This window comes from Mustela erminea, chromosome 8, assembly GCF_009829155.1.
Source record: "Mustela erminea isolate mMusErm1 chromosome 8, mMusErm1.Pri, whole genome shotgun sequence".
In the NCBI taxonomy this organism is placed as follows: Eukaryota; Metazoa; Chordata; class Mammalia; order Carnivora; family Mustelidae; genus Mustela; species Mustela erminea.
In genome coordinates, this window is record NC_045621.1 from 28,469,325 (window position 1) to 28,471,662 (window position 2,338).

The 2,338-nt window shown below is 44.4% G+C and overlaps 1 pseudogene; it reads left to right on the top strand.

The window, feature by feature from the left end:
- The first annotated feature begins 1,149 nt into the window (after positions 1–1,149).
- On the top strand, positions 1,150–1,787 carry LOC116597230 (annotated as a pseudogene).
- The last annotated feature ends 551 nt before the right edge of the window (positions 1,788–2,338 follow it).

A 2,338-nucleotide genomic window follows, 5' to 3' on the forward strand; every position in this document is an offset into this window, starting at 1 on the left:
GGGAACTAGGAGTTGGGAGGCCAGGAATTCACAGGTGAATTCCCAAAGAAGAGCGCTCCACACAAGAGAGGGACAGGGAGAGGGCTCAGGAGAACTACAGCAGGTCCCTTTTGAGCCTTTGGCTGAATTCTGATCAGCACATGCATGAGAAAAGCCTGGGGGTGACTAAGGGAACAATCCTCAGAACTCATATAGGGACAGGAATAGATTGTGTTCCCCTTAAAGTAGAAAAATGTATAATTCATGGGACTTCAGATGGAACATTCAGAGGGTTTTACCTTGATAGCGGAGAAAAATTAGTCCTAAAGTCTGTTCTAATCCCACCTAACAGAATTTAAAATCTACATGGTTGAAATCATTTATTTCCCTTCTTTGGAGATGGTTAACTTTCCATCTGGTCCCTCAATAAATATTCATTAAGTAACTGTGAAGTTGACTAGAAATGTTTACTTTGTCTAGATTTCGGCATCCAACTCCCCAGTTATACAGATGCAAGGGAAGACATGGGTGAGACCATCACAGAAGTGGACTAAGGTGTATCATTTGTTGGGGAGCCAGAATATCCCATCCCCTTCAAGATCCTTCCAGCTGAACTAAGAATCAAGTTGTCATCAGACACAGAAGATCAAACCTAACAGTGTTCATACCGGGAATCCAAACCGTCATGGAAATTCCAAAGACAGGCAGAACGAGATATATACGTCATCCTGAACTAAGGAGAAGGGGGTTGGGGTCTGGGGTCTCAGAGGGAAGAAATGCAGTTCACAGGGCAGTGAGCAGGACAAATGTTGGTAATTGGATATTTTCACTGCCATACAGATGGGTCACTCAGATAAAACTTATCTTGGGTAATAACCATTATTTTGGGAAAGACCCCCAATTTAAATTCTTCTAAGTAGTTCAGGGAAGGGCCAAAGTCCCTGTAGAGCCTGCAGGGTCTTAATCGCCTTCAGCTCCAAATAATCGTCATGCCAGAGTGACCCATCTCGGGGCCCCCTGCCCTGGGGCCCTCCACACTCGATTTCTATTTTCTCCTCTATCTTGCCTGTGTTCCATTTAGCAACAGATGAATCCAGGATAAAACTAAAAAATCAAATGTCCCCCGTAAGTGTTTAGAGCATGCGATGGTGACTCTCATGGCACCTCGGAGGCGGGAGGCTGCTTTAGGATGAAATGGAACATCTCTTTCCCAGTTACTGGCTGTCAGAGACTCATTGAAATGGATGAGGAATGCAAACTTCCTACCTTTTATGAGATGTGTACGGCCATGTAAGTCACTGCCGATGATCTGGGTGATGAATGGAAGGTTTTGTGGTTTGGAGCAATGGCGGCAATGGCAAACAAGTCTTCCCCACAAAGCAGGCGCTCTTGACCCATGGCCGTGTCCACCTGCTGCTGGGTAAGGAGCATTCCTGCTACAGACCAAGGAAGACTGGAGAAAGAAACACAAATCTGTTCAGAGTTGCATTCTGGATGACAATCTTAGGCTTCTCAACTTGGTCATTGCAAAAAAAAAAAAAAAAAAAAAGCAGAGAAAGATATTCCTGAACTCGCTGATGGTAATACTGTGCCTTGTCACCTGGGACTCGGAAGAGCCAGCAGAAGCCACAAACCTCTCTGAAGAAACAGTGTACTGAGAAAAATAGGAAGAGGTTGCAGAATGTGCTCAACTTTTGGCAAAGAGAATGAAGGAGGACAAAGAAAAGCACCAGGAACAGGTTGCCAAGAGATGGCGGCTGTCCTCTCTGACAGCTTCTACCTCCAAGTCTGAGTTCAGTCAAAAATGAGATTTTTTTAAAAAACATGGTTTTATTTATTTATTTGAGAGAGAGAGAGAGAATGAGAAAGGGGGAGCGTCAGAGGGAGAACCAGACTCCCCACTGAGCTGGGAGCCCAATGCGGGACTCAATTCCAGGACTCCAGGATCACGACCTGAGCCAAAGCCGAAGCCAAAGCGAGCCACCCAGACACCCAAGATTTTTCTAAAAGTAACAAAGAAATAAGATCAGACATCAGATCTCAAAAAAAACCCAAAACAAAACAAATAAAAGTAAACAAAACAACGCCCCCAAACCAAAAAGCATGTATGTGAGGACAGCACCGGAAACTGTTCCCTTCCTCATTTTGAACAAACAGTGTGCCCATTGTTTGGTAGCATCACTGCACTCTTGTTTTACAATGATCCACAAAACGTCATTCAGGCATTGCTCCTCCCAGAGACTATGCTGGTGATCTTTCCACCCATGGCATTTGCTCCCCACTCATTGTTGCTGTTCATTAACTGTGAATTTGAGAAATTCAGTCATATTGTTGGAATTATAAGTTAGTCCTCCAAGGT